Genomic DNA, 22,325 nt, shown 5'->3' with positions numbered 1-22,325 from the left:
CCTCTTCGACCCCCCCCCCTTCAGGTCCCTGTCCGCTGTGGGGATGGAGAGACACTAACAGAACTGGGATGGGCGATGTTGGCTGAGCGGATCCACCTATTATTAGTGCGTCCGGATTGGCTCCTGGGCGCAGCGTACCGGAGGTGGAACCAATCAGGCAGCCTGGGCTGGGAGATGCTGGGCGGCCGCCTCCTCACTGGAGGGATTCCTGGAGAAGCTGCAGTGTGGGGATGCTCTAGACCGAGTACAGCCCCAGTGTCTTTCCACCTCTTCTCCCTGCAGTGGCAGCAGCTGCAGCAGCACTTAGAAGCAACTTGAGGCTACACCCTGGGCCAGCCCCCCAGGGTGGTGCTCTGTTGAGAGGGGGGCTCAGCGCCCCGGAGGGGTGTGTGTAGGGTGGGGGCGGCCAGCTGGGACCAGCTGGTGGCCCTGGAAAACCTCCCACACACCCACACCCACACACCCCTTTTGTGTTGCAGGCTGCCCCTCCAAGAGCAGAGGCAGCGAGAGGACGTGTGCCTCACGCCCGGTCCGCAGCAAGAGCAGTGGAGACCCAGACCGGCACCACCTCCAGATCCTGCCTCCAGGTAAGACAGCCGGACTGGGACTCGCTGCGCGGCCACCTCTGGGGTGCCTATTTGCTTGAATCCGTGGGCTTGATAGTCTTCTAGGTGCACTTGGATTTTGGTAGTGGGAGACAGACCTGGGGAGGGAGCCCCGGGTGGCCTATTGTGAGAAATAGAATAAGACCACATGTGCATCTCTTGGAAAAGCACTTTGCACAGCGCCTGTGATTTAGAGCCTGGAGTTAATGTTTGGCATCCCCCATCTTCTTGCTCCCTCTTTCCTTGTCTAATTCTCTCTCCTCCGTCCCCCGCCCCTATCCCCTCTCAGGCTCTCTTCACTCCTCGCCTCCTTAATCTTTCTTTTATCTTCACTCTCCTCCACCCTAATCACGCACTAGGTTTCCTTTTCTCCTAGAGAGGATTGCCTTTTCTCTGAGGGAAGCATAGGGGGTGGGGGTGCAGTGGAAGAGGTAAAGAAAGGAGAATTTTTTTTTCTGCCATGGGAGGGGGGAAACAAGATAAAATACAACCTTTGTGGAAATTAGAGTACAGAAAGCAATTAAACTGAATAAGGAGAGTAGACAACCTTCCAGCCTGGGCTGTCAAAGAGGGGAAGCATCAAGTTTGACTTGTTCTCCTTGCAAGAGCTATGTCTCTCACTTGATTTGTTCAAATGGAACAAAAATAAACCAACAATCTAACCCACTTTCAACTGCTTAATTGCTGTTGCTTTTAAGTGCCAACCATCTGACTACTCCTGTTTCCATCTGTCCTGTGGGGCTGACTATTTAGTATTGCACATCAGTGGTAATGGCTGAACTTTGAGGGATTTCTCCAGTAAAGAAAAAAAAAAATTAAAAACAGATTAGTACTTTCCTGAGGTTCTCTGGTATGGTCTTTAGGGTGGGGTGGGAGCAAAAAAAAATGAGAAGTTTCAAAACATGTGACACCACTATTATCAGGAGGCTTGGATTTCTACTTTGAGGAAACTAATCTTCCTTCTAGTTAGCTTTGTGTACATGTTGATTTTCACTTTGAGTATTAACCTCTTGGTGAGATAAAGAAACCATTTAACTTTTGCTTTAAAGCTCTATTTGCACTGAATTGTCATTTCATTCTATCTTTCCACTATCTGTTTGTATTTAATTGCCTGAACGTCAAATTCATGCCTCACCTTGTTTTATTTTAATAACAATATCCAGTTGATGTAAACATGATTTTGATTCAGTTTCCCTTCTTCATTTACAAGGCACATGAGAGCTCAGTTGGCCAAGAATTCTCTTACACGGGCACAAAGTTTAGAAAGTAATGGTAGGATGATAACCTCAAATTTCAAAAAAATCTTAAAGAGAAAAAATATTTTTGTTCCTGCATCTTAGAAGAGAAAAGATAAACAACCATGTGTCCTGGCTGCCTGCATAATAGGTCAAGGAAAAAGTACTTGTTGGACAGAGCCTTCACGGCATCTTCAGCAATTTCTAATTCCATCATCAGTGATATAAGCTTTCATTTGCTGTTATTCATCAGAGACAGCTAAGCCATTACTGTCAGGTGGAAGAAGGTAGCTCCTCGTTGAAATGCATGTGTGTCCTACATGAGTTCAGGGAAGTCAGTAGATTTGAATGTCCAGATAAATCCTTTCCTTTTATCTGTGAGGGGAAATGCTGTATCTTAGTTTTATTTCTTACATGTCTACTTGGGATAAGAATAAATAATTCTCTTTCTCAACTCTGTCTGACCTTCCCTATTAATTTGTATACCCCAGAAAACATTTTTTCAACATGCATGTTAGTGCATAAGTTTATACACCAACTTGGAGAATATGTTGGATTCATTCATCATTGATGTATTCTTAATCATTTTTCATTGGAGGTAATTTTCTTTTCTATCTGAGTAAAACTACCTGGAGTCACAAATACAAGAATTCCTTCTAGGGCTTTGACAATTAAATGCCTTTTTAAAATGTAATATATCTGTTGAAAGCTAACTCTAGTTTTTAGAGGTGCCACCTTTTGGTTACAAGGACAAAAGGACAATCACTTAATTGCCTCGTGTGTGTATAACTGAATTAACAAGTTCAGACATGAAAAGATGTACAAAAAAGAAACCAATTGCTTTCCATGTGAACTAAATAAGATTTTGCTTATTGCTCCATGGTCTTAGGGAAAGGAAAAAGTTTGGGCTTGGTTTGTGACATTTATTTTCATGACTCTTTAGAAATGTTATTTATAGCAATGACTTATGAAAGAGATGTATGTGAGTATTTAGTTTTTCACATATAAAGAAAATCTGAGCCTTTATATACTGGAAGTCAGAACTATTTCCAATACATAGTGAGTGGATTGGGATAGACTTAAAATGATGTATTATAGAATTTTTAAACTGTCATCCTACAAAAATGTTCTAGTGTAAGAATTTCATACAGTCTTTATCTGGTCTCCTTTTAAAAGACTGTTTTAGTAAATCTTATTACCATTTCAGAGCAAATATGTAATTGAACTTCAAGGTACTTTTGTGAAAACTAAAGATTGCTACTCTGCAGAGGAAATCCTAAAATACTAATTCCACAAAAAATTACACAGAAAAAAAGAGTTACTGCAGGACAGTTTTGAACTTCCAGTTCATATTGGAGAATATTAGTTATTCCACTGGTCAAATAATCATATAGTTCTTATCAAGAAATATGAAAATGAGCAACATGATATTTACATTATAAGATTTGCATATTAGGTTTAGTGCTAACTGAAAATAAAACTAAAAATATATTGTAACTTGTCTTAATTATTTGCAAGACTGGAAGATTGATAAAAAGGAGATGGGTTAGAAATCTGAAAGTTAACTTGAACTTCCTATTAGCATAATGACACCATGACATAATTTATGCGTTTCAAGATTACTGTATTAAATCAATTTTAGAATAAAGTCCCAAAACAGATTTTTAGAGCCGGCCAATTTTAGAAAATTCACACATAACATAGACAATTGTATGAGCTCAAAATACTTCTAGCTGTTGTGATTTCCAGTTTGTGCAATAGACAGTAAGAAATATCATTAATTCCAAATTAGAACATAATATTTCTTTACCTAATAGCAGTAATGAAGTGATTTATGGGAGGGAAAGCAAAAATAAACAGTTTGATTACATAATGAAACAAATTTGGTCTAATATTACAAAAAGCAAGACCAAAATTAGAATTTCTGCCATAGTATAATATAGATCTTATAGTCAAAAATTAAATAACTATTCCACATTTTATTTGTTTTCAATTTATAAATGATTTCATAATTGTCATAAATACATTTGTATCAAAGTCATAGATAAGAGCTACTTTCTGGTTGAATTTGTTTTCTATTGAAATTGACAAACGCTGTTTGAATAGGAATAAACCATATGATAGTCAAAAGTAATAAACTATTTCAACTGGCATTAAGAATATATATGTGCAGATATGTATATATACATGTTTTAAGATTATGTAACTTTCTAAAAAGATTAGATTAAGAGACAGTAGCTGACACTGGGGAGTATCCTGTAAAAAGTACCTTTCAAAGAAAAATGATAATGTGTATGCTTTTTAAAATAATTCTTTAGTTGAAAGACTAAGAATAAACAAAGGGAAAATTAATGAGAGTTTAGATCTCTCCCTTTTAGGACTTTAGGAATAAGTGTTTTTGTATGACTCATGAATAAAAAATACTCATAGTCTAAGAAGATGCACTTCTACATACAGGTAAATTGAAATCATATTTTCATTTGATTTGGACATAACAGGGTGATAAAATTTCTCTCTTTCTAATGCTTTTATTGGTTGTTTCTTAGTGTTTGCCTAAAGGTAAACTTGTTCTTAATCTTTTACATAATTGAGTGGCATAATTATCACTGCTTTTTTAGATAGGTGGATATAGATTGGTATCTTTTACTCCACTAGGAATAATCAGTATTTTTCATAGTATTTTTGTAAACTTGATTCAGATCTCTCCATTAAGTATGCTTATTTTTTAAAGCACAATTTTGATCTTTTTCACTTTGAAGGAAATAGTAGTTTCTGTCATTTTAAGGGAATTTTCCAAGAGTACTTTTATATTGACTATCAGATAAACTGTGGTAGCAGAGTATATGAATGTCATTTTACTCAAGTCTTAGTAATAGAATAATGTACCATAAATATATTTACAAAATGATGTAAAATAGCTATTACAAATAAGAGAGCTTCTTGTCCTTCTATATGTAAATAATACCCTAAACTTTGCTGTTTTTTTAAAAAAAGCTTAAAGTGTACAATGAAAAATATTGTTATCCTATAGAAATAGTAAGCACCAAGATGCTATTTAAATACAATTTTAAAGGTCCTATTGCAAAGAAACTTCCTTATAAATTATCTAGGGTTGTTTAATTTGAAAACATTTAAAAGAGTTCTAAAACAAGAAAGCCTGTTAGTCAAATTAGCATATTTATGATAATGTTAGAAATAAATTTATGCCACATCTTTGAAAAATACATTTATTTTCAAAAATTTGTCTCTCTGATTTTCATAAGTTTTATGTCTAGTGAGACTACAGGTTGTAATTGTTTAGAACTAGTTCTATTTCCTTTGGTTTTGCTTTATACGAGTACCAATGCTTGGGAAGGATGTGGCATACAGGTTTGTAAAATGTACTTTTAATAACTGAAGAGGTCAAAGTTCATCTTTTTTGGTTACTGCTATCATGGAGATAAAGAGGAAAAATATGGGCCTTCCTATATTAGTCTCACGTACAGTCTATTGTACATATTGTAATATAAGGGATGATTTTGTTAGAGAGGGGTTCTGGAAATTTATAAAGCAGATGAAAGTAATAAATACTTTCCATTTCTTATCTATTTATACAAAATGGAAACTGGAAATTTTCCATGCAGAATGAAAATGGCCTTTTTAAACAAGTATAAGAATCTGGTGAAACTGTTTTAGTATATGATTTCCTATCTTTCCTGCCAGCCCTGGCAAAAAAACATTTAATTGGACAAGGCAGATTGCAACCATGCTACAGTAACTACAAGTATGGTGCTTAAGACATTTAGCTGAGTGCTCAGTCAGGAATATATCTTTCATTGGAATAATCTAATTCAGGTCTAGTTCTGACACTTGATCTTAACTTGTCTTATTGAACCTGTTTCTCTATTTGTGAAATGCAACTTTGTTTATAATTCTCAAGTGCTTAGAGTTCATGTAATTAATTTTTATTTTTGCCAGAGGATATTGTGTAGGTAAGAAGTGTTGTGGGTTGTTTTCTGCAATAGATAAATATTTTCTTTCTCTTTCTAAATAATTTGTTTAGTTAATCAAGGAGAAAATGCACGTAGGTACTTAACATAAACAGAATTAGAGTTTTAAATTTGAAATAGCATTATACTGCAATTGCTTAAATGAGCTGTACTCTTATCTGGTTCTCCCCCTACACCCTTCTTTACTACAGCCATCTTCTTAGTCATGTGGGAATCCTGGGGAAAATAGGCAAACCTACCTCAGATTTCTGTGATAAGCTCCCTGGGTGTGGCCTCCAGGGAACTGTCTTCTGTCTCTGCATGAGGCCCATTTCCTTTCTGTAGCAGCCTCCTTGCATGTCACCCCATCCTTAGTCTGACTTGGAAGCAGATAATTGGATTTACTAATTGCTACTTTGAGATTTGTTGGCATATTTTCATCAATGTGAAGGCAAAAGATACACTCAGCCAAAACATACACAGCTATAGCAAATTTAATATAAACACTTTTCAAATGGGATCCTGAATCTTACAGAAGTTTTAGTATAATTAATATCATAGTTTTTTCCATGGAATTTCTTTTGATTACTCACCAGTGATTCTAGGAGAAGGTGAGTTAATAAAACCATGAACCAGTACAGCCTTTTTACTTTTTAATACAAATGGATAAAAGTGGAAATTGTTAAAAGGAATTTCAAATCCTTGGATTAGCTTTAGTCTTTCCCAAATCTTCGCAAATATGTGTCTTACTATGGAGACCCTTAGACATTCACATATCTCATTTTCATAATTATAGATAATTGAGAACTGGTTTGATTTTCTATGAAATCTCTGGCAATTATTAGGAAACACCACATAAAGTTGCTGATATATCTGACAATAGATTAATATTCTAACATAAGTTTATGTGAGTGTTACTGTAAGTGTAAGCACCAATAGAACCATCAGAGCAGTAGACTACTCTCACTAAGTATTCTATGCTATCAAACTGTGAATAGGTCATTGTTCACCATTTATAAAGTGTGGAAATTACACAAAATCTTCTTATATTGAGAAAAAAAATCAACTAATTTTTTTTAGACAGATAACTTAATGGTTTTTGAAATAAGGGCAAGTGGTATAACACAATTTACCCCAGCCTACCTGAGCTCCTGTAGCAGTCAGACTTTGAGTTAGCAAGATTATTAAGAAGAAAAGTTGACACAATTTCTCAGGAGAAAGACAAGGTAGCTAAGCATTGAATCTGTTTCTGACTTGGAGTTTCTGCCAGATCCTGGCTTACAAGGCTGGCTTTCTGCCTAATCCCTAGCATTTTCATCAGATTTGGGGAATGAATAAAGTGAACCATTGGGCATTAGAGCACATTTCTGGAGCATCAGAACCTCTTCTATAAATAGAATAGCATCACCATCCTATTTTAACCAATGTCCAGAATTCAAGGCCACGGGTTTTATATTTAAATATAAGTATAAATCAGGCTATTATATGTCTAAAAGTGCTTGAGTTTGTATACAGGAATTTTTTATGTTAAAAGCTTATTTAACAATATGACATTACAACTAATGCATCTATTTTTAGTGTTTTTATGAAATTATAATCTTAAAGTCGTCACCTTGAGATACATCTGAGTTTAATAATCCAAGAAATGACATTTTAACAAAAAGTCAAAATACTCTTAAATTGACCAAATTGCCCTACTTTTAAATGATAAAAAAAGAACCTGATATGCAATTTCCAATTTTATTTTTCATGAGACTCATTGATAATTTCTGAACCATTCACCACTAGATGAATACTGATGATAGGAAAGAGTAGACTCCTTCATAAAAAAAAGTGAAGTAGACAAGTTCTGTTATGTCTTTGAGAATCTGTTTCATTATATATATTGAACACAAAGCAACAGTTTTATTTCTTTTGACTTCTGGTTTTTTATACCTGTATATGTTGAAGCAACTTACTATTCACTATCATAGGGAAGGTATTTGTTCATGAGCACTACTGAGAGAGTAAAGGTAGTAATCCTCTGGCATTTCCTTTCTTTCTGTAGCATTTTCTTTCTCATCTCTTCCCTTCCTACCCACTCCTTATTTTCCTTGCCTTTTCTTTTTTTATATCTTGCTAAATTATCTTCCTATAGAATCACTAATGGAATCCTGGTACTCTAGGTATCATTATAATCTCTATCAGCAGGATTGTTTTTTTGACAGAAGCCAAGAAATTTAATTCTTAGTTTGTTTACATTCTAGTTTAGCTTCACAAAACACATACATATAAGTGTGTGTGTGTATGTGTATATATATATATATATATATATATATATATATATATATGTACGTATGAGTGGCTTCTCTATGTAATTGGCATACTTAAAATGGAATATGTCATGATATGAATGGTTTTTTTTTTAGATCTAACATGTAAAGACTAGCCTACTTGTAATTTCTATACCAACATTGATTGCAAAGAGACAGACTAATTATGTTAAAATTCCAAGCAAATGGCATGTAATATCAGGTTCCTTCTTTTCTACTTTTTATAATTATTTTACTCTTCCAATGATAATAATTAAATCATGATTTCTAGTGACATGTATTTTTTAAATACAGTTTTATATTTGTTTTTGACAATATTTTTCATTTAACAGAGACAATATAGGATACTCGGATATTAAGTTACCTAAGTGCAATTACAATCTTTAGGAAGTCTTTTAGAATATTTACCTACTAAATTATACTGCCTCAGCATTTAATAAAGAAAAAAAAAGTTAATACATAAGAACCAGCTTTCTATCTAACATAGAAAAAAAATTTCATCTTCATTAACTATTGGATACATAATCTTTATTCTTTTCATTGAAAAGCAAAGGAAATTTTACTATACTAGCTTGCTTCTATGACTCTAACTTTGAAATAAATTTTTGTTTGGAATTATTGAAAGCTTTCTAGTTACTAGGCTTATTTGGCCTTTAGTGATTTCTGAATATCACTATGATATTAAATCCCATTTATTTCCTCATTTGTAAAATATATAGTCCTAAAACACCTCCCATAATGCACAGAAATATGAATGGAATAGTTAAAATATTTTGCCACATGCTCCCAGCTTCATTTCTTATGATTTTCTTCATTGGTACTCATACATCCAGCTTTTCACAGTTTCTTAAATCTAACATTAATGGAAGTTATTGAATCTATTGGTGGTTTCTTCAGTTACAAGGAGAAAGAGCTGAACAGTGTCCTCTAAGGGAACGTATCAGAGCCCAATTATCAGCCAGTCCTTATATGTAGTCCACCAATTGACATTGTGTGTGTGTGTGTGTGTGTGTGTGTGTTAAGGGTCAAACACTTGTAAGCAATGCTTAATAACCGTATATATTGGAATGTAGACCATATAATTGACTGCATAGCTGATCTAATATAAGGAAATGGAAGTTTTAATTTGGAAAGACCTATAGGAAGAATGCAAGATTATCTAGATTATAGGATTGGTATTTACAGGGGTGGCGAAAAACACAGAGTAATTATATCTTTGTGTCCTTACTACTTACATGCCAGATATTTTCTGTGTACTTTCATGTTTCATTCCATTTAATATTCTCAATAACATATGAGATTGGCTCTCATTGTACTTCTTTTTCAAAAACTTATTTATGCATACAAGAATTGGGGTCTAGGCCAGAGGTGTGGGGGAGGGATGGTGGTGAGGGAGTTCACCAAAGACAGAGTGGGGAGCAGAGCAGGAGGAGCTACTGAAATACACTGTTAAGGGGAGCAACAGATGAGACAGGAAAGGTCTGCTGTGTCATGTGAGTCACCTTCCTGGCTCGGGATTGAACTCCTGCTGCAGTGGCTGCTGAGAACTTCATAGTGCTGACACTTAACCCCTTGCACCACCAGGGAAGCCCTAATTGTACCTTTTTAATGAGAAAATTGGAAAAAGAATTAAATATCCAGGGTCACACAACTTACGTAGTAGGATATAGATTCAGACTCAAGAAGTCTATTTACAGTCAATACTCACCCATAAGCATTTAATCATTATGTTCCTCAGCTGCAAAGGAAAAGGAATAGATAGTGACAAAGACGTAGAGGTGACTAGGGGAAACTGAAAAGTCATAGGCAAACTTTATCAACTTCATTGTTAAAGCCGGTAGTTTGACCATCATGTCAGTGTGATAAAAACATGAAACTTGGAATCTTTTAGACCTGGTTCAACTACCTGTCTGTCATGGCAAGCTTCAATAAGGTATTTCACTACTGAAAGTTTCTTTTTCTCAAAAAGGGAAATGTAATGATGTTTGCAGAGCTAACTACACTTGCCCCCATTTTTTTATTAGTCAGGGAATGCTTTCACTTGTAAAAATGCTGTGAAACTCAAAAATGGTTTGTGAAAGAAAAGGGATTTAGAGCTCATGTTATCATGATGCCGAGGAATATTCTAGATTTGGTCATAGCTGAAAGTGGGAAAGTAACCACATGATCAGGACCATGCTTATCCTCCCCTACCCTAGGAAACATTCATGTAAAACAATGTCTGTTTTTTTCCCAAAAAAATATTCAGGATAAACTTGTATTGTTTAGCCTGAACCCATCTCTATGGTAAGGGCTGGAAGTATTGATATTTATATACACTGGGCCTTGTATCATCTCTGGATTTGAGAGCTTTGGGTATGTATAGCCTCATCCATCTGCATAGAAAGAGTGGTCTACTGCTACAAGAATTAAAAATGACTAAATTTAGGGCAGGAAAAGCCTCAGATGTTCAGCTCATATGATGTAGTGACTGATCCATCAGAAGGAATGTCATCTGGCTCTAATGTTGAAAGTGCTTCCTGGGTCCCTATTATTACAGGCTGTTAACACTGGTTGATGCAGCAGGAGAAAATTTGGGGATCTGTAAGAAAAGACTACCATAGTTGAGAATATAGAAATGAGTAACTGAGGAGGGCTTAAAGCAATGACCATTTACTAATACGTGTGTACACTTTCAATAATTCAACAACCGGTATGACTATACCAGTGTGAAAGGGTTGATGGAAAAAGACAGAGGCTGAGCTGAGAGTCTTAATTGTAGTCCAATCCTTGCCTTGATGGCTTAGCTTCCTTTTTTTGGATGCAGACCACAGATTGTTACATGATTTAAGGATTTTTAGATTTCAAGCTGAGTAGAGCCAGAAGCAGTCAACTAAAAACATGTGATAGGGCCACCAGTATATACTTCAAATTTTTAATATTTGTGTGTGAGGTTATTTCTAGTAATTTATAAAGTTTTATTTTATAATTTCCCTAACTACCTATATATTGCTACAGATATAACAAAATACATTTGCATAAAAATGCTTGCATTTTCCCCTTTCTAGATCCTAAACTTAAAAGGAATTATTTAGGAATAGTGTATTTCTTTAGTAAGTACCTTGATGTGCCTCTTATATTCTAAGTACTGTTTGGGATGCTGTGATTCAGAGATGCATACATTCCAGAAAATTCCCTGCTTTCAGGGAGGTTACATCCTAGGAAAGTAGATAAAATAGTAACAAAACATAACTGAAGTAGTTTCAAATCTAAAGTAGTTTCAAATGTGAGAAATACTGTAAAATAAAAAAAAAAACAGCAACAACATTTAATATCTGGTCAACCAAAAATGTGTAAGTCCAGACATAAAAGAAGATAGAGCCAGCTATGTTAAGTATAAGGGGAAGAAGGTGTAGACGGGAGAAATAGTCAGTGTTAAAGTCCTGTAGTGGGAATAAGTTTGGTTTTCTTACAGAAGAGACAAAAGACAAGTGTAGCTGAACTGTAAAGAATCATGACATGAATTTCACCCTACTTTAGTATTTTAAATAAAAACAATCTACAAACATTAATAAAAATTTCAAAATTACTTCAAAATAATCACATGACCTCAACATTAGTTAAATATCTATGGTATCTCATCCCTGCAATGCATTTCCAGTCTGTGTTCAAATACTTACATTTTTTTTGATGTTTACAACCATGAAATATGTGCTATTTCCTCCCTGACTTTCAAAATGTATCTCCTTTGTCTTTTAGGAATATATTTTCATCTCTGGAATAAGAATAACTACTTTTCTTTTATGGGAGTTATTCTTTACACACTTTATGTAGATCTTTTGTTAAATCTTAATAGCCTTTCTCTTTTTGCCCTCATTTCTGAAGAAAATGAACACATGATCTAACCCCAATTTTATTATTTCTTTGAATTTAACTGAACACATTGGCTTTGTATCACAATAATGATTTTTTTCAATGTAATTTCCTTTTGATTATATCCTATAACATTCTAATTTAGAATTTGAAACAAAAGTAAATAAATACTGAAGACATAATGAAACAAATCATTTTGTGTCGATTGTCATTTAGACAACACAGATCTCAGAGCATTAACCGGAAATTATTTTTCCTCTATCTAGTTTCATATCCTGGTATCAAGAACTCAATAACCTAAGTCTACCTAGGTCACTCTATGACAGTAATCTAGGTGCTTACAGAAGCATATTAAGTTTTGTGAGACTGTGTACCTCTCAATATGATGCAGCAATAATGAAGTAGTAATTAAAGCGTCAATCTTAAATGTCTCTCTCTTTTCCCCTATGACTCCTATAAACAGTATACATGATAATAACATGCTTTAAAATGGAGTTTTATTTGCTGAGGTCACATAAAGTTACCCATATGTGAATATAGCAGGAATTATAATTGACTATTGGGCCAATACATGATATGCTCTGTTTTCCTTATCTGGGGAAGCATGGCTCTTCTGTATTCTAAATATTTTTGGTTTAGTATGTATGTACTAACATAGAGTGTACTTCGATATATTAAATTTATCTGATCTCGCCACTAAATGTAAATTTTTCAGGATTCTGCAATTACAATTTTTATCATCTCTGAGTTTATTGAAAGAGTAAATGGATCCACTAAGTCAATATTTTCTTTTTTTTTTAAGATTTATTTTTATTTATTTGTACAAGCACTGGGTACAGTCAGAAGCGCGGGAGGGTGAGAGAATTCACCAGAGCGGGGAGCAGAGCAGGCAGAAGGACCAAAGTACACTGCTGAGGGGAGCAGCGGGCAGCAGGAGAGGTCTGCGCGCCATGTGGGACCCTCCTCCGGTGGCCGGGGAGCAGCCGGGGATCGAACCGGCTGTCGAACCGGCGCTGCAGAGGCTATGGGCAGCTTTGCAACCAAGTGCTCAACCGCTGCGCCACCGGGGAGGCCCTAAGTCAGTATTTTCTTATTTTTGATTGACATATCAACCCAATAAAGCATCAAACACAGAAATGATATTAACAAAACATCTATGAAATATTTCTTTTTTTGTTAAGCCCACAATGAATATGGCACCAATATTGTTATTAGTCATTCTCAGTCAAGCAGATCTGTGTTTGTTACCTACATTCTGGGTAATTCAGTTAAAAGATATTATCATTATTGGTTAGAGTTAAGAGCTGGTAAGTTTTTTTTTTTAAATTATTGTTGAACTGGTGTGACTACATTGCACCACTTTTAAAATTATGGATAAACTTCCTTTTAGAATAGCATATACACAGATGTGATAAGAGATTATTTCTGTTACTTAAATTAGTGAGTAGAGAACTAGTTTATGGCGCCAACTGAAGATGAAGACCAAGCATAAGTATTTAGAATTCTCTGTTCAAATTTAAAAACAGGCAAATAATATGAAACCCCTCAAACTCACTGATTCCATGATATGAGGATTTTACTGGATGATATCTCTGACACATTTTAGTGCTAATGTGAGGATCTGTTGTTGACCATAGTATTTTCCTTCAAGATAATTGACAAATGAGTGGCTCAGCACAGGGATACTCCTTTGACTTCATTACCATTCATGTAGGTTTTCTCATAATGGTAGGTAAGTTTGGAAATTTTGTCCTGGATCTTTCAGTCATTCAGTAATCTCAAAAAGTATTTAAAGAGGGCCCCCCCGGTGGTGCAGTGGTTGAGCGCTGGGTTGCGAAGCTGCCCGCAGCCTCTGCAGCACTGGTTCGATCCCGGGCCACTGGGCGAGTGTCCCACATGGCACGCAGGCCTCTCCTGCCTCCTGCAGCTACCCTCAGCAATACACTTTGTCAGTTTGCTTGTTCTGCTCTCTGGCTGTGGCAAATTTTCTCACCCTCCAGTGCTTCTGACTGTACCCAGTGCTTGTATAAATAAATAAATAAATCTTAAAAAAAATTATAAAAAAAAACATTTAAAGAACACAAATTCCCAGCACCATAGAATAGTACAAGAGAAACAACATAAGCAAGAAATGATAATACACTCAGATGTGGGCGGTGAAATACTTAAGATAGGGCAGAATATGTGGTGGTAACAAACAATTTTTCTTCCTATTACATAACCATGTGAATAAGTGTGTGTTGTATGTGGTGGGAGTGCAGGGGTCTTCTGATTTTTTTTTAAGATTTATTTTATTTATTCATATAGAACTGGAGTACAGGCCAGAGCTGTTGGGGGGGGAGGTGAGAGGATTCACCAGAGACAGACTAGGGAGCAGAACAGGCAGACTAATGAAATACACTGCTGAGGGGAGCAGTAGGCAAGACACAGAGGTCTGCTGCGCCATGTGGGTAGCACCCTGGCAGACCAGGATAGAACTCAGGCAGCAGAGACCTAGGACAGCTTCACCCCCTGCCGCCCTTAACCCCCTGCACCACCAGGGAGGCCCTTCTTCTGATTTTTGTAGTCATTCCAGGACCCAGACTGGTATGGGTTCACTGACAACAGTCATCTCAACATAACATTTAAGGATTTGTTGCAACAGAGAGCAAAACACTAGAAGTTTTCTCATCAGTAATTAACTACTCTGTGCCTATAGGAGACAAATATAATTTCACACACTATTAGTCAAATCCAGTCTACATGGCCTGTAATACAAGAACATGGGAAGGGGTCTATACAAGGGCATGGTCTATAACCACAAGGGGTTGGGGCTTGGAAGGAGAGGATATTGCCAAGTATTTAAAGCTTCTTCTATAAGTTAAAACAGTAAAGTAACAGATTTCTGGAAGCATGTGAGCGTGAATGATCAATTCATCAAGGCTGTCTTGGCTTCACAGGGTAGGTGATACATATATTTTCATGATTGATTCTCAGCTCATTATTTAATGAAAGTTTCTCTTTTCTTTACCTGAATCTTAAATAATGGATATGTATTTGGTTAAGAATTTTGGCATTCCTAAAAAATTTGGAGGATAAACAATCATTTATGTCTTACTAGGACCCCCAGTATGGAATACAATTGCCAGTTTGGCAGGTCTGTTTGGATGTCTTCTAAATACCTTAATTTCACCATGTGCAAAGCTAAACTCATTATCTTCACTAACAAGTCTGCCCTTCCCTAATGTATTTGATCCTAGTGAATGATTGCACCATTAATTTTGTTATCTAGAAACCTGGAAATCATCTTGGTTTTCACTTGCCTTTCATCCTTTACTCCAAACCCAGACTACATGGTGCCCTGATCATTTCTTTAATTCATAAATCTCTTTTGGAATCTGCTTAATTTTCTCTACGTCTGTTGTCATACTCTAATTCAAACCAATTTACCTTCCCAATTATATTCTTAAACTTTCAAGCCCGTGCATTATCTGAACCCTCCTATGCACAGACTTCCTTTCTCATATCCTTTATGCTCGTGTTCTGGCCACACTCTCCTTCTATCAAGTTTCTAGTACTCTGTTATTTTTTTAAGATTTATTTATTTATGCATATAAGAGCTGGGGTACAGGCCAGAGGTACGGGGGTGGGGGGACCGTGAGAGCATTCACCAGAGACAGAGGGGGGAACAGAACAGGCAAATTGACTGAAATACACTGCTGAGGGGAGTAGCGGGTGAGGCAGAAGAGGTCTGCTGCTCCATGTGGGTTGCTCCCTGGTCGGGGATCGAACTCGTGCTTCAGTGGCTGCGGTCAGCTTCATAGGTTGTGTCTTAACCCTTTGTGCTACCAGGGAGGCCTGTTTTTAATATTCTAAATCCCTTCTTGTCTCAGGGACCTAGCACATCCTGCTCCTTATATTTAGAGTACTTGTAGATACATCTACTATTAGAAGAGACTGATGTAAATGCAGTAGTATAATATGGATGGGTGTTTAAAATTAAATTTTATTATTTATATCTGTAGGTAGAAGTTCAATTTTCCATATTATAAGAAACGTATATGTTACTTTTCGAAATTCCTGCAGAATTGTCTCTATCTCTGTGTGATAGAAAAATATTTTACCAGTAATTGAAACTTAAAAAAAAAAAATTGGGGGAAACACCAGGTAGAGTTTAAGTATAAAGACATTGAATACTTAACTGCTTTTAAGAAAAAAATGTAGTCATATATTATATATGAAAAGACTGGTAAGACTAAATTTAGTTGGAGGAAATCCTATAGGAGATCTAGAAAAGTATTTTATGTCATATTTTATATCTATATACAATATATCTGTAAGTATACATGATATGTGATATTTTAACCTTAGCATTTTTCCCAATAATTTTGATAATGTGTTTTCTTAAAAATCATGCTGTCACAGATTTTTTTTTCATGTTTGTTTCTTTTCTTTGAAATAGGAACACTCTGATCTTACATCCGCTGGGTGCGAAAACACATTTTCAGAAAATATCTGAAAAATGCAGTGAAAAAAAAACTTCTAGCTAAAGATAAAATAGTGAGACTGTAACAGAAGTACAGGCTGGTATGATTTTTAAAAATCTCTAATTACTGATTACTCATTTGAGAATAACTGTCAAAATGAGATTCATGTACGTTTCTATGTTTTTCTTCCAACAACAATGCATTAAATTATAAAGTTAGACCCATGAAGAATTAATGTTATCACAATACCAAAAAAAACCTGTATTCACTTGAGTGCTCTGAGTGTAGGAACCTTCTCCGTGTTGTTTCCTGCAGACCCTTATTGCCAAGAACCCAACAGTGCTTAGCACTTTTTAAGTAAGCACTTAAAAATCTTTGGTTGATATTGCTGGGTGAATCATTCTGGTTGACTTTTTTCACTTGTTTTTCTCTCATTCCTATTTTTCTTCAAGCTAATTTAGTAACTTAATGTGTGGCCTTAGTAATAAAAATCTGCATGAACTGGAATTAGTTATAGTTGAGTCTATTTTCATGCAAGGTAAAATATAACTTCTTTTCCCTTATCTGTTTTCACTTGTCTGGAATAAATCAGCCAAGTTGCAGTCTATTAAATTCCAAATGAATGTTTGCTAATTTAAACATTCATTTTGTGATAATTAAAATGAAAACATGTTATATAATAAAATATGCCAATTCTAACTTAATGGAACCACTATTTTAGATTATTTGGGTCAATGAGACCTATCTTTGAAATAGATAATCGTTCTTTTATTTTTATTTTTCTCCTCTTCCTTTTTCCTTCCTGTTTGTAACCATCCCTCAATTATGCCATAAATATCTACTGCATTCAAAGCACAGAAGTGTTCTATTATTGAAAAACAATTTTTCCTGTATATATTATCTCTATATGTTTAATAGTGTAGGTGTGAGACTGATTTTTTTAGAAAACTATAACTTTTTGCTTATGAAAATAAGTGTTTCTAAAGAAATGTTTTAGCTTCATTTTTAAATGAACAGTATTCTATAAAATATTTAAAAATATAATTTGCTAAGATTATGTGAATTAAAAAAATAAATCTTCTTTATATTCATTTTTGTCTTCACAGAGACAATTATTGTAGTAATCTCTTATATCTCCTAACAGAAATATTATATGCATACATCATATGTAAAATCAACTTTCCATTATATATACAAAGTTAGCCACATGTTAGGTTATTATATGATTTTTTAATGTTACCTTTGGCTTCTGTAACATGTTACCTTTGGCTACTGTAACATGAACACTAATACATAAGCTATGTTAATTGCATATTGCAATTTGGTTTACAAAACAGTTTGCTATAACTAGTTTCTTAATTTTAAGTATTTCTAATATAACTTATGATAATTGTGACAATACACATAAGATGTATTAAATTATATAGATTTGGTAACACTTAAGGATTCTACTTTTCTCATTACAAAGCATTGTGTTAACACAATGCTTGATCTTATTTAAAATTATTTAAAATTCAAAATGTTTAGATCTTATTTAAAATTACCTGTCATCAATAATTATTAGAGGGCCTCCTTGGTTGTGCAGGAGTTAAAGACAGCACTATCAAGCTACTGCCAGTCACTACAGTACAAGTTCAATCCTTGGCTGTCCAGGGAGCAACCCACATGGCACAGAAGACCTCTCCTGTCTACTGCTCCCCTCAGCAGTATATTTTAGTACATCTGCCTCTTCTGTTCCCCACTCTGTCTGGTGAATCTTCTCACCACCCCCCCACACCTCTGGCTTATGCCCCAGTTCTTGTATGCATAAGTAAATATTTAAAAATAATAATTATTAGAGTGCATAATCTCCCCTACATGTTTTAATTTCTGATTTCCTGTATATGCTCAGATACTATTATAAATAAGATTTTATAGTTACATTTGAAAAAGCTTTGGTTTGGGGCTACAGTATGTTCATTTTAAGACTTTTAAATATTTCAAAATTTTAAATAATCAAAAATATTTAAATTGTTGAGAACAATTTTCCACAATTTAGCTATATTACAAATATTTTAAAACAAAGAGAAAAAATATAGAAGATGTTTGAAGAAGCTTTATGCATCTTCACAAAATTTTAAAAATTGAGTAATAGTTTACTGACGGCTTCAGTTGCAGACCAAGTACTATTCTTTATATTTAAGTTCATTATTCAGTTAATCCAACTTTATTCCTCTGTGTAGTTTTTACTATTTTTATGTCCATCTTGAAAGAAAAAAATTAAATGACAGAAAAATTATGCTCTTGGTCACAAAGCTGTTAAGTGTTGCAGATGGAATTCAGTGCTGGAGGGGACAGGGTAGAGACTGGGGTTGACTTTAGGACCAAGAGGAACTAGGTCATTTTTTCCTTTAATAACTCTCAAAACTGCCTGTTGGCTCAAAATTATTCAGTATTAAGAATCTTCAGTCTTCAAAGAACTAGCCTTTTAAGGAGGGCAGAGAAGAAGTGAAAAATGGAAGCAAAGGAGGGAGAAAGGTAGTGGGGAGAAGGAAGGAAGCATGGACAGGAGGGAGGGACAGACTTTTCTGGTAGTATGTTTTATCTGGTAAGTGCTATCAAGACAGTACAAATAAAAACCCCAGGGAAGGAAGTGCCCACTTGAAGGGGGGGGGTGGCAGGTAGGGGTAAGGACACAGGCAGAATGTGTCTTTAAATAGGGTGGTCAATGAAGGTCACTTTGAGATCTGAAGGAAGTGAGGAATTGAACTTGGTATGGGGTGGGACAGTGCCTTGCCTGGTGATTCAGTAAAAGAAAAGACTCGGTGTGAACAGTGTGAACTGGGTGGAGAGGACAAAGAAAGCACCAAAAGCTTATTTTGGAGAGCTAGCACAGGGGCACCTGGTGCAGGATGCTGAGTGACTATAGTGGAGGGTTCGAGAACAAAGGTAACCCAGCCCAACTTAGATTCTTGTAAAAGGGTCATTTTGAATAAAATAGACTGAATGGGGCAAGGTGGAAGCAAGGAGAAAGTTTGCTTTTGTGGTTTATGTTTGAAACAGAATTGCTCCATACCTTCTCTGCCTGCCTGTCAGATTTTGTGGTCTCTCAGTACATGAGTAGAGCAGTGGGAAGTACAATAATCTCTTAATACAGAAGGTTTATTTTCAAAGTATTTGATATTCATCTTACAAACTAGAGCTTATCATAACACTGATTTTATTTTTTAACATTTTATACATGTGTTTCCCACCCACCTTCTCATCTAATTTATTTTCTTGGGCCAAATAGATAAAAGCAGGGCTAACTTTAAAACATCTGGAAAAATGGTAGAGAAAGTCTTTTTTTTTTTTTCCTACACTTGAAAGTCTTACTAATGCACTCTCAACATTGGAATAATAGACGTGTTAAGGGTTGAAGAATATAGTGTAAGTGCAATTGTTCAAAAAGCCATCTTCCATAAAATACCTTGGTATTGCTTTTCAAGAAAAATTGTTTTTAGACAAAATGTGTTTGCTTTTAAATATTTTGCATTTAATTTAATTTTTATTAAAAATATATCCATACCAACATTCCAGATAGTGTCCACTCTGCTTAAGGTTGATTTTGATTTATAAGATATCTGATAAAATTCTCTAAATTTAATCATCAACTAAAATGTTCTTTGTTATGGTCAAATGCATAGCAACAAATTGAGGATTAAAATATTCTTATAACTTTTAATTATAACTTATATTTTAGTCAGTGTATTGTACTGATGCTTTAGGTACACAGCAAACATTTTTCTACTGCTTGCTATGAGATAAACATTCATGTGTTTTTACATTCTTAAATGTAAAATTTGTATTTATATACCATAAAACATAGTATTTTATATATTACACTTAAAAACCAGAATTTTAAAAAAGAATATCTAGAATATCTGAATGCTCATCTAATAAGTAAACAATAGAAAATTATTTGCTGGGTATCTAAAACACTAGGAGCATGAACTGACTAAAATACAGGTTATCATAGCTATTAGAGGCATAGCTATGTTTTCTTCTTAATTTGTTGCTATGCTTTTGATCTCAATTAGTAACATTTAGGCAATTCCACTTCTAGGTATCTATCTGAAGAATGCAAAAAACACTAATTTGAAGGCAGCTATGCACTCCTATTTTCATTACAGCACTATTTACAGTAGCCAATCTAGGGAATCAACCTAAGTGCCCAAGGACAGATGAATGGATTAAGATGTGGCATCTCTCTGTCTACCTGCCTGACTACCTACCTACCTACCTACCTACCTGCCTACCTATCTACTTGTCTATCTACACACACACAATGTACACACAATGGAATACTACTCAGTTAAGAAAAGATGAAATTTTGCCATTTGTGATCACATGGTTAGAACTGGAGAGGATTATGCTAAAAAAAAGTAAGTCAGCATGTGAAAGACAAATACTGGATGTATTTGGAATAGGGGAAGCAAAACAGAGAAAGAGGTAAAACGAAACCAAAACAAACCCTTGAAATCTGACTGCAGAATTGAGGCTACCAGAGCAGGGTAGGGTGGGTAACAAAAAAGAAAGGAGGGGGTTCAATGAACTATGATGGAGAATTATGGGTGCTTTGGTGGTGGCCCTCATGTGGTAACATATCGCTGAAGACGTGTGAACCTACACCCCTAAATCATTTAGTGTTGACAACTGATAGAACCTCAATAAAAAATAATAAAACTTCTTAGAAAGAATATAATAATTTTAAAGGTCTAAAAAAGATCCACAAAATATTTTCAGTGAAAAGTATGAGAAATATATTTATATAAAAGCAAAGAAAATGTATATTTATATAAAAGACATAGTGGATAAATAGACGCAAAGTTATTTTAGGTTAAGTCCAACAAGATACCAAGTACTAGTTAGTTACAAGTTGGGGTGAGCTGGTGGAATTGAGACGATAATGATCTACTATGACACTTGCACTTCCTACCTTATAGTTGTTTGCCTATATTTTTTTCCTTCCCTATTACAACATGAGTCAGAGTAGTGAAAATGTGTTTATATCCCAAACGATACTGCACACATAGTCAATATTCATTAAATATTTCCTGATTGAATGGAGTATATGTTTTCTCTTAAGATGGTAAAACGTAATTTCAACAATGTAGAACTTTTTTTAGGAGAAATAGATTAATTATTGCTTGTTTGAGAGTATTGATTATGTTTTTCAAAGGTGATAGTCTTGGCTTATGAAAGAAAGTTTACCTTTCAAAAAGGAAATAAGTGAAACTAAATTTTATTTTCAAATAAGATTGCTTAAATTTCACATCTCAAAACTATTTAGTAGAGCATTTAAGCTATGTTGAGATTATGGTTAATAATAAAATTTAGTACATGAGAAGAGTGAAATATTAATTAACAATAGTAATGAAATATAAATTAGTAGAAGCTCAGGTATTAAAAGTATTTTTAAATTCTTTGTTTTTTGATTTTGTGATTTGGCAAGATTAAGTATTTTTATTGTGTCTAGGAGATGATACATCTAACTGCGTAAAGCAAGTGTTGGTGAGGTGCTCATAATTCAACTCATGTTTCCCACATGACTCTTCATTCCTGGATATCTTTGGCATAATATCCTGGATAGATGAATAAACTCATCTCCATTCTTTAAATTTTAATGAAACATTTAAAAGCTGGGATAATAGCATATCTTCAATTTATTGAGAGATAATGCATGTAAGAGATTGTTTTGACAGAGAGGAATGTTCAATAAATAATTATATCTATAATGGCTATTATTATTTTTACTAATCTTGTTGGAGTTGTTTCCTTTTTGAGATGCTTCAGAGAGTACTTATTCCAGCTAAGTTCTGAGCTCTACTTTATATGGTTCAGCCTGGTGATTGGTTAATATCTTTGG

The 22,325-nt window shown here is 34.8% G+C and overlaps 1 protein-coding gene across 1 annotated transcript in view; it reads left to right on the top strand.

Annotated features, from left to right (window-relative positions):
* The first annotated feature begins 218 nt into the window (after positions 1-218).
* The window catches only part of SYT1 (synaptotagmin 1), a 495,552-nt gene continuing 473,445 nt past the window's right edge, over positions 219-22,325 (top strand). Inside the window, exon 1 of the mRNA XM_054696190.1 lies at positions 219-587. The gene's annotated coding sequence lies outside the window, so the exon portion shown is untranslated. The remainder of the gene's footprint in view (positions 588-22,325) is intronic.

This window comes from Talpa occidentalis, unplaced genomic scaffold (genome assembly GCF_014898055.3).
Source record: "Talpa occidentalis isolate TD23 unplaced genomic scaffold, MPIMG_talOcc4v2.1 talOcc4.16, whole genome shotgun sequence".
In the NCBI taxonomy this organism is placed as follows: domain Eukaryota; kingdom Metazoa; phylum Chordata; class Mammalia; order Eulipotyphla; family Talpidae; genus Talpa; species Talpa occidentalis.
The sequence above is the reverse complement of the archived record's forward strand: the minus strand, read 5'-3'. Positions and strand labels throughout refer to the sequence as shown.